The sequence below is a fragment of the Schistocerca gregaria genome, chromosome 5 (assembly GCF_023897955.1).
Source record: "Schistocerca gregaria isolate iqSchGreg1 chromosome 5, iqSchGreg1.2, whole genome shotgun sequence".
In the NCBI taxonomy this organism is placed as follows: Eukaryota; Metazoa; Arthropoda; class Insecta; order Orthoptera; family Acrididae; genus Schistocerca; species Schistocerca gregaria.
The window spans coordinates 6,170,397-6,180,264 of NC_064924.1; the positions used below are offsets into that span (position 1 = coordinate 6,170,397).

General features: G+C 44.1%; 3 non-coding genes across 3 annotated transcripts; all 3 read left to right on the top strand.

Annotated features, from left to right (window-relative positions):
- The first annotated feature begins 3,282 nt into the window (after positions 1-3,282).
- Positions 3,283-3,355, top strand: Trnak-cuu (transfer RNA lysine (anticodon CUU)). The gene has a single exon. It is a non-coding gene; the product is annotated as a tRNA-Lys (tRNA).
- Positions 3,356-4,797: 1,442 nt separating this feature from the next.
- Positions 4,798-4,870, top strand: Trnak-cuu (transfer RNA lysine (anticodon CUU)). The gene has a single exon. It is a non-coding gene; the product is annotated as a tRNA-Lys (tRNA).
- Positions 4,871-5,208: 338 nt separating this feature from the next.
- On the top strand, positions 5,209-5,280 carry Trnat-agu (transfer RNA threonine (anticodon AGU)). The gene has a single exon. It is a non-coding gene; the product is annotated as a tRNA-Thr (tRNA).
- The last annotated feature ends 4,588 nt before the right edge of the window (positions 5,281-9,868 follow it).

The window sequence follows — 9,868 nt, forward strand, 5'->3', positions numbered from 1 at the left end:
TCTAATACAGACGGCGTGGGACATTTGTTTACGTTCTCTGCGATACTATCCGTCTAAGCTTCACTGGTGGATCCACTGTGTGAAGCCAAAACTACGTCGCACTTTAATGTCCTACAGTTATAATAGAGCGCGAGATCAGAAACTGACTTTTGAGTATTACTATTCGGTGCTTCGCGAACTTTATGATAATTCTACAATGACATGTGCCCACCTTTCTGAGATTCGGAAAATTAAGGCCAAGCTTCTTAGTATTAAGCGGCTTCAGATGGAAGGATTGAAGATTAAATCTAAACCACCGTCCACGTTAGCACATGAAATGACTTCTATGTACCATCTGTTTCGTCACCACAAGAACCGTCGACGTGTATTGATTGACGGCCTTATGGCAGCTGATGGTCGCCGGCTTACCTTACAGAATCAAATAACCCATGAAATTACCTGCTACTATGAGACGTTATATACTGCGGCTGATTCTGATCCGATTGATGTTGACGAGATTTTAACTGCTATCCCATCAGTTTTAACAGAGGACCATAATGCGAAATTTTTAGCTCCTTTTACTGCAGACGAAATTTCAGCTTTCATTGCTTGTTCAGCATCTCACAAATCTCCTGGTCCTGATGGCCTACCTAAGGAGTTTTTTGTTCGCTTTTGGCCTATTATAGGGCCTGTTTTTACGGATATTGTGAATGAAATCTTGAATGGTGGCACAATTCCAGCCGATTTCAAGAGAGGTACGGTTGTCCTGATACCTAAATCTGCTGGTTTGAAGACAGCTAGTGACTTTCGTCCTTTAACCCTTTTAAATTTTGACTATAAGACGGCCGCTAGGGCTCTTAATGCACGTCTATCCCTTTTGCTTACACCTGTGATACCTCCTTGTCAAAGCTGCTTTCCAGGGCGCTCCATATTGACGTCTCTGGCAGGGTATCGTGATGTCGTGTCGATTGTCGCTGTCACCAATATTTCCTGTGCGCTTTTATTTGTTGATTTTAGTAAGGCTTTTGATCGTGTGTCCCATTCATTTTTAGAGCTTCTGCTGCGCCGGCTCGGTTTTAATGAACAGGCGCTGCTGGTACTTAAGAATATGACGACTGGCATTTCTGCTAAGATTGACATTAATGGCCAGCTAACAAAGGTCATTGATATTCAACGTGGCTTCCCGCAAGGTAGTCCTTTATCCATGACCCTTTATGCTCTCTCCCTTCAACCACTCCTCACACGTCTCAACTCGACACTTCGTGGTCTTACGATCTCTGGGGTTACCCAGACGGCAACAGCTTATGCTGATGATTTGGTTGTTTTGCTTCGTTCCACCACAGAAGTGCCGCAGTTGAAAATGGAACTCGATAAATTTTCTGCGGCCTCAGGTTCTCGTATCAATCCCCGTAAAAGCAAGCTCCTGAATTTGCGGGGCTTTGAACGTGTGGTTGTTCCGTGGGTTACAGCTGTTGAACACCATACACATTTAGGTATCTATTTTGAACGTTGTCCTCTTCGGATGGCTGCAAAAAATTGGCAAGTGGCCATTTCCAAGCTGCAAGGTGTTTTATTAGAACACTCATGGCGTTCGATACCGCTACTGCAAAAAAAGCGTGTATTAGACACTTATGTTTTATGTAAAGTATATTACGTCACTCAGTTGTTTCCGCTTCCCCGAATGCAGGGTGCAAAAATGGTCCAGCTCATTAACAGATACATTTGGCGGGGGCATATTTTTAAATTACGTTGTGATGTTCTTACGAAGCCGCGTCTTGAGGGCGGCTTGTCGTTCACAGATGTCCGTGTCAAGGCTGCTGCCCTTTATGTTAAGCGAACCCTCCATCTTTTATTATCTGAGTCCCCGACTGTTACTTCGCGATTATTCCATGTCGTTCGTCCTGCGAGCTTGTCACCGCCCATTAAAGTTGGGCCTCTAAATGCGAAGCTACGACATGTTCGGGACTTCTACATTGAGATTAGTTACCTAGATCTCCATTTACAACGTCGTCCTGTTATTACTACGCTAACCCTGCTTGACAAATGGCCCCGGTCTTCTTCTTCCAACCCGATTGTTTTGCATTATCCCAGTTTTAATTGGCGTAACATATGGACGAATATTAGCTTACCCGTTCATTCAGCAACTGTTGCCTCCCTATGGTATAAGGTAGTTAATCAGCTGATTCCTACGAACGAACGCCTTCATCGTATAGGTTTATGTGTCTCTCCGCTTTGTCAAACGTGTGGTTGTGTTGATACACTCCAACACCGATTTACCTGCGCTGACCGTCATCGCATGTGGCACTGGCTGCGCCGACAATTGGCTTTACTCACCAGGAGCTCCGAATCGGCATTTAAGACTGATATTCTCTGCTGGCCGGACACGGTTTTTTATCCCCGGACCAAGAACAACACAGTTATGTGGCTTCTTGGCCGTTACATTTTTGCGGTGGTTGATGATCATGGTATTACCGATTTTATTTCATTTACTGGTTACATGCTTCATGAGTACTGGACGCAAAAGTCTTTCCCACACCTTAAGAGAGACTTTGCGAATATGCTTACTATTGTTTTCGAAAAGCAGGGAGTTGGTTAAGTTTCAATTTCTATTGATCGCTCCTGCGCCTGAATCATTAATGGAACCGGTAGAGGGGCATACTGAGCTAACTTCATGACAAGGAAGACATTCTCGCTAGTTCTTAGGTACAATCTTGGCAGGAAGGCAAAATAACTGTTTGGATAGACAACGCTTCATAAGTCCCGTGTTCACATATAAGTATCATAAAAAAAAATGTATAAGGCGTCGGACTTCGGATCTGAAGATTACAGGTTCGAATCCTGTCACGCTCGTGTTTTTCCAGTTCTGAAACAGAAACATACCGTTTTTGTGTAGCACTAGAGCAGTACGAAACCGTGTGAATGTTGCTGTTGACCATTTTCTGCTTGGAGATGCTCTTCAGCCTGAAACACGCACAACAAGACCGGTGTTAACTAGCGAATTGGTTGGCAGAGAGCCGTCGCCGCGAGTTTTTGACTGGCTCTTGCTCATCTAAAACAACGTCGGAAAGTAACTCGTTCGGCTTATGAGTCACATCAAGTATGTGTGTTAATTTTGACGAAACTAGCTCTGCAGGTTGTCATGCAATTCTTTTACATCTCAGAAATGATTATGAAATAAAAGTGAACGACGTGACGAGTGTGATGTTAGGAAAACATTAATCAGCATGGAGAATTTCTGTATGGGACCAATCAACCCATACGAGTAATGTGTGACGTGTTAACCGGCACGTATTCACCGAGGCAGCGCGGCTACCTCAGCCGGTAGAGCATGAGGCTCTTAATCTCACGGTCGTGGGTTCGAGCCCCACGCTTGGCGGAACGGAATTTTGTTCCTCTGCAGATGTAAATTACCATTTTTCTGATTAATGTGATGTAATGGAAATAGCAACTTTAAACTTTGCCTACGTCTCCGTTAGTCGCAAGGAAACTGTATCTGAAGGTGAAGGTGATTTTGTAGACATGTGTGAAAGACATGTTCTGAAATGCCAGGGGTGTTATTTTGAGAGCACTTCGTTTACGTGTCAGATGTGTAGCCAAGCAGTAATGGGTCGCCATAGCTGAAAATATTAGACGGTAATATGAAGTGTTGTCAGCTGAAGTCTGATGATCCAGACGACCGTAAGGACGAAGTACGCAAAAGTACCGTTAGATCGCACTTCTTTAGCTCAGTGGCAGAGCACTGGTCTATTAGAGCAGGGGTCGTGAGTTCGATCCTGACAGGAGGCACACGAATTTTGGATATCAGTTGCGCGTCGTGGCCTTATAGCAAACAGTATCTGGGATGACGAACAATTAGCGAGAGGCGTTTTATTAAGAATTACTCTCAGATGTGATTAACGCGAATGGCGCACATAAAGCATTTGCCAAAGCGGTACAGCATAAGGTGGGACGGGGCAGTCTGAAATATATATTATTGATGTATTTCTCACATATCTCAGAGCCTTTCGCGGTCGTCATCGTCGTCGTCGTCATCGCCGCCGCCGCCACTTTTGTAGAAGTAGCAAATGGTCATCCTAGCAAATGCGGCGAGGGACGCCCTGCCTTCGATTCCGAATGCACAAAGTGTGTGGTCTAGTTTCCCAGTCTATATTTGGTAGGTCTCGTAACAGGTTGAATGTATCAAGTGCGTGGGAAAGAGCAAGGAGCAGCGGCTGTGTAGAACGAAAACACAACTCCTCAGTGGTGTGAGCGTTTTGAGATGAGTCGTATATAAGTTACACTTGTTTGTCAGTGACCGTGTGTCCTAATGGATAAGGCGTCGGACTTCGTATCCGAAGATTACGGGTTTGATTCCTCTCACGGTCGTGTTTTTCCACTTCTGGAAAAGAAACATACGGTTTATGTGTAGCACTTGAGCAGTACGAAACCGTGTGATTGTTGCTGTTGACCATTTTCTGCTTGGAGATGCTCTTGACCTTGAAACACGCACAACAAGACCGTTGTTAAGTAGCGTATTGGTTGGCAGAGTGCCGTTGCCACCTGTTTTTGACTGGCACTTGCACATCTAAAACAACGTCGGAAAGTAACTCGTTCGGCTTATGAGTCACATCAAGTATGTGTGTTAATTTTGACGAAACTAGCTCTGCAGGTTGTCATGCAATTCTTTTACCTCTCAGAAATGATTATGAAATAAAAGTGAACTACGTGACGAGTGTGACGTTAGGAAAACATTAATCAGCATGGAGAATTTCTGTATGGGACCAATCAACCCATACGAGTAATGTGTGACGGGCTAACCGGCACGTATTCACCGAGGCAGCGTGGCTAGCTCAGTCGGTAGAGCATGAGGCTCTTAATTATAGGGTCGTGGGTTCGAGCCCCACGCTGGGCGAAACGGAATTTTGTTCCTCTGCAGATGTAAATTACCGTTTTTCTGATTAACGTGATGTAATGGAAATAGCTACTTCAAACTTTGCCTACGTCTCCGTCAGTCGCAAGGAAACTGTATCTGAAAGTGAAGGTGATTTTGTAGACATGTGTGCAAGACATGTTCTGAAATGCCAGTGGTGTTATTTTGAGAGCACTTCGTTTACGTGTCAGATGTGTAGCCATGCAGTAATGGGTCGCCATAGCTGCAAATATTAGACGGTAATATGAAGTGTTGTCAGCTGAAGTCTGATGATCCAGACGACCGTAAGGACGAAGTACGGAAAAGTATCGCTAGATTGCGCCTCTTTAGCTCAGTGGCAGAGCACTGGTCTAGTATACCAGGGGTCGTGAGTTCAATTCTCACAGAAGGCAGACGAATTTTGGATATCAGTTGCGCGTCGTGGCCTTATAGCAAACAGTATCTGGCTTTTGCAGAAGTAGCAAATGGCCATCGTATCAAATGCGGCGAGGGACGCCCTGCCCTCGATTCCGAATGCACAAAGTGTGTGGTCTTGTTTCCCAGTATATGTTTGGTCGGTCTCGTAACAGGTTGAATGTATCAAGTGCGTGGGAAAAAGCAAGGGGCAGCGGCTATGTAGAACGAAAACACAACTCCTCAGTGGTGTGAGCGTATTGAGATGAGTCATATTTAAGTTACACTTGTTTGTCCTTGACCGTGTGTCCTAATGGATAAGGGGTCGGACTTCGGATCCGAAGATTGGAGGGTCGAATCTTCTCACGGTCCTGTTTTTCCAGTTCTAAAAATGATACATACCGTTTTAGTGTAGCAATTGAGCAGTGAGAAACCGTCTGAATGTTGCTGTTGACCATTTTCTGCTTTGATCGTTCCCTGGAAGACCAGTAGTAGCTTCCGAAACACATCTGGAGGCATTCTGTAATCTGTGGACATTCAGAGTATTGATGAAACACAGATATAGCATCGGGATTGAATACAACATTCACCATGGGGACTTATCTCCATGGTTGTAATGTTTCAAACTCTCTACGGTTTGTTCGATTCCTGGTAGACCAGTAGTAGTTTCCCAAGCACATCTCGAAGCATTCTGTAATCTGCGGACCTACAGAGTGTTAATGAAACAAAGAAATTGCATCGGGATTGTATACAAGAAGCATCATGTGGACTTTTCTCCATGGGAGTAATGTCACAATCTGTCTACTCTTTGCTCGTTCGCGGGAAGTCCTGTAGTAGTTTCCGAAACACATCTGGTGGGATTCTGTAGTCTGTGAACCTTCATAGTGTTGATGAAACACAGATATCTCATCGGGATTGAATACAACAATCACAATGCGGACTTTTCTCTATGGGAGTAACGTCTCAAACTGTCTGCATTTTGATCGTTCCCAGGAAGACCAGTAGTAGTTGCCGAAGCACATCTGGAGGCATTCTGTAATATGTGGACCTTCTGAGTGAAATTGCACCGCGATTAAATACAACAAACACCATGCGCAGTTACCTCCATGGGAGTAATGTCTCAAACTGTCTACGCCTTGATCGTTCCCAGGGAGACCAGTAGTAGTTTCCGAGTAACATCTTTATACATTCTGTAATCTGTGGACCTTCAGAGGGTTGATGAAACACTGAAATTGCATCGGGATTGAATACAACAGGCACCATGCGGACTTTCCTCCATGGGAGTAACGTCTCAATCTGTCTACGTTTTGATCGATCCCTGGGAGACCAGTAGTTGTTTCCGAAGCACATCTGGAGCATTCTGTAAACTGTGGAGCCTCAGAGTTTTGATCAAACCCAGAAATTTCATCGAGATTGAATACAACAGGCACCATGCGAACTTTTCTCTATGGGAGTAATGTCTCAAACTGTCTACGCTTTGATCGATCCCTGGAAGACCAGTAGTAGTTTATGAGTCACATCTGGAAGCATTCTGTAATATGTGGACCTTCAGAGTGTTGATGAAACATAGATATTGCATCGGGATTGAATACAGCAGGCACCATGCGGGCTGTTCTCCATGGGAGTAATGTCTCAAAGTGTCTACGGTTTGTTCGATACCTGGAAGACCAGTAGTACTTCCCGGGTCACATCCAGAGGCATTCTGCAATCTGTGGACTTTCAGAGTGTTGATGCAACATAGATATTGCATCGGGATTGAATACAACATTCACCATGGGGACTTATCTCCATGGGAGTAATGTCACAAACTGTCTACGCTTTGCTCGTTCCCTGGAAGACCTGTAGTAGGTTCCGAAACACATATGGTATGATTCTGTAGTCTGCTAACCTTCAGAGTGTTGATGAAACACAGAAATTTCATCGGGATTGAATACAACAATCACAATGCGGACTTATCTCTATGGGAGTAATGTCTCAAACTGTCGACGCTTTGATCGATCCCTGGAGGACATGTAGTTGTGTCCGAAACACATGAGGAGGTATTCTGTAATCTTAGGACCCTCAGAGTGTTGATAAAACACAGAAATTGCATCGGGATTGAATACAACAGGCACCATGCTCACTTTTCTCCATTTGAGTAATGTCTCAATTTGTCTACGCTTTGATCGTTCCCAGGAAGACCAGTAGTAGTTTCCGAAGTACATCTGGAGGCATTCTGTAATCTGTGGACCTTCAGAGTGTTGATGAAACACAGAAATTGCATCCTGATTGAATACAACAGGCACCATTCGGACATTTCTCCATGGGAGTAATGTCTCAAATTGTCTATGCTTTGATCGATTCCTGGAAGACCAGTAGTAGTTTCCGAAGCACATCTGGAGCCATTCTGTGACCTGTTGGCATTCTGAGTGTTGATGAAAAACAGAAATTGCAACGGAATTGAATACAACAGTCACCATGCGGACTTCTCTCCGTGGGAATAATGTCCAAACCTGTCTACGCTTTGATAATTCCCTGTAAGAATGAATACAGCAGGTACCATGCGGATTTTTCTCCATTTGAGTAATGTCTCAAACGGTCTACGCTTTCATCGTTCCCTGGAAGTCCAGTAGTAGCTTCCGAAGCACATCTTGAGCATACAGTAATCTGTGGAGCTTATGAGTGTCGTTGAAACACAGAAATTGCATCGGGATTGAATACAACAGGCACCATACGAACTTTTCTCCATGGGAGTAATGTCTCAAACTGTCTACGCCTTGAATGATTCCTGGAAAACCAGTAGTAGTTTCCGAAACACATCTGGAGTCATTCTGTAATCTGAGGACCTTCACAGTGCTGATGAAACACAGACATTGCAGCGGCATTGAATACAACAGACACCATGCTCACTTTTCTCCATGGGAGTAATATCTCAAACTGTCTGCGATTTGATCGTTCCCTGGAAGACCAGTAGTAGTTTCCAAGTAACATCTTTATTCATTCTGTAATCAGTGGTCCTTCAGAGTGTTGATGAAACACTGAAACTGCATCACGATTGAATACAACAGGCACCATGCCGACTTTCCTCCATGGAGTATCGTCTCAAACTGTCTGCGCTTTGATCGATCCCTGGCAGACCAGTAGTTGTTTCCGAAAAACGTCTGGAGCCTTTCCGCAATCTGAGGACCTTCAGAGTGTTAATAAAACACAGAAATTGCATCGGGATTGAATAGAAGACTCACCATGAGGACTTTTCTCCATGGGAGTAATGTCTCAAACTGTCTACGCTTTGACGTTCCCAGGAAGACCAGTAGTAGTTTTCGGAGCACATGTGGAGGCAATCTGTAAACTGGGGAGCTTAAGACTGTTGATGAAACATAGTATTTGCATCGGGATTGAATAAAACAGGCACAATTCGGACTTTTCTCCATGGGATTATGTCTCAAACTGTCTACGCTTGGATCGTTCTCTGGAAGACCATTAGTAGATTCAGAAGCAAATCTGGAGGCATTCCATAATATGTGGATTTTCAGAGTGTTGATGAAACACAGTGATTGCATCGGGATTGAATACTACAGGCACCATGCGGTCTTTTCTACATGGGAGTAATGTCTCAAACTGTCAACGCTTTGATCGATACCTGGAAGACCAGTAGTATTTTCCGAATCACATCTAGAGGCATTCAGTAATCTAAGAACCTTCAGAGTGTTGATAAAACAGAGGAATTGCATGGGGATTGAATACAACATGTTCCATGCTCACTTTGCTCCATTTGAGTAATGTCTCAAACTGTCTACGTTTTGATCGCTCCCTGAAAGTCCAGTAGCAGTTTTCGTAGCACATCTATAGGCATTCTGTGATCCGTGAGCCTTCGCTGTGCTGATGAAACACAGACATTGCATCGGCAATGAATACAACATTCACCATGCTCAATTTTCTCCATTTGAGTAATGTCTCTAACTGTCTGCGCTTTGATCGTTCCCTGGAAGACCAGAAGTATTTTCCGATGCACATCTGGAGGCATTTTGTAATCTGTGGAGCTTAAGAGTGATGATGAAACACAGAAATTGCATCCTGATTGAATACAACAGGCACCATTCGGACTTTTCTCCATGTGAGTAGTGTCTTAAACGTTCTACGCTTTGATCGTTCCCTGGACGACCAGTAGTAGTTTTCGAAGCACATCTGGAGGCATTCTGTATTCAGTGAACCTTCAGAGAGTTGATGAAATACTGAAATTGCATCATGATTGAATACAGCAGGCACCATGCGGACTTTTCTCCATGGTAGTAATGTTTCAAACTGTCTACGCTTTGATCGTTCCCTGGAAGACCAGTAGTAGTTTCCGAGTAACATCTTTATTCATTCTGTAATCAGTGGACCTTCAGAGTGTTGATGCAACACTGAAATTGCATCTGGATTGAATACAACAGGCACCATGCGGACTTTCCTCCATGGGAGTATCGTGTCAAACTATCTACGCTTTGACCGATCCCTGGGAGACCAGTAGTTGTTTCCGAAACACATCTGGAGGCATTCTGTAATCTGAGGATCTTCAGAGTGTTAATAAAACACAGAAATTGCATCGGGATTGAATAGAAGACTCAC